The sequence below is a fragment of the Biomphalaria glabrata genome, chromosome 5 (assembly GCF_947242115.1).
Source record: "Biomphalaria glabrata chromosome 5, xgBioGlab47.1, whole genome shotgun sequence".
Lineage (NCBI taxonomy): Eukaryota > Metazoa > Mollusca > Gastropoda > Planorbidae > Biomphalaria > Biomphalaria glabrata.
This window is the reverse complement of record NC_074715.1, coordinates 4,217,511-4,218,136: the sequence shown is the minus strand read 5'-3', so window position 1 is coordinate 4,218,136 and position 626 is coordinate 4,217,511.

Here is a 626-nt window from a genome sequence, read left to right as displayed (position 1 = left end):
AACGTATTTATATGCTTTGCATTTGTGTACATTGCTTTCACTCATGGGTCAGTGGGCAGGATTTGACTATGTATAAGGGGTTTCAGGGTTAAAAAAAAAAGGTTTGAGAACCTGTGTTAAAGTGCGTGTAACGGTTGGGGGTTTACCCCAACCCCGAAATAAAATCCCCTCCCCCCGCGCTGCAGAGGATGTGTAGATTTTTATGACATTTTTTTTTGCTTTAATTTTGTTTATTTAGATGATATATTAATGTGCGTAGCCAAGGGGGGAGGGCTTGCAGTTTAAAACCCCTTCCATTTTTCGGTTTACGATGAATCCGCTCTTTAATGTAAAATTTAAGCCTACAACAGTTACCAGGAACTGTGAGCGTATACAAGATGGGTTTTGTGTTTAAAAAACTCGTACAGAGGACTTTAAGTTAAAACTACCTCCAGAGGGTTTTGAGCTTAATCATCTTTTGCCACTAGCGGATCAAGAACTTTGGAGTGGGGGGAGCGATTTTTTTATAAAATCCAACCCTAACGCTCAGTAAACCCTAACCCTAGGCATAAACGCATATATATATATAAGAATTCCTTTAGAAAATAATTTCGAGGAAAAAGAGTGAAATCAATGCGAAGGTGAAT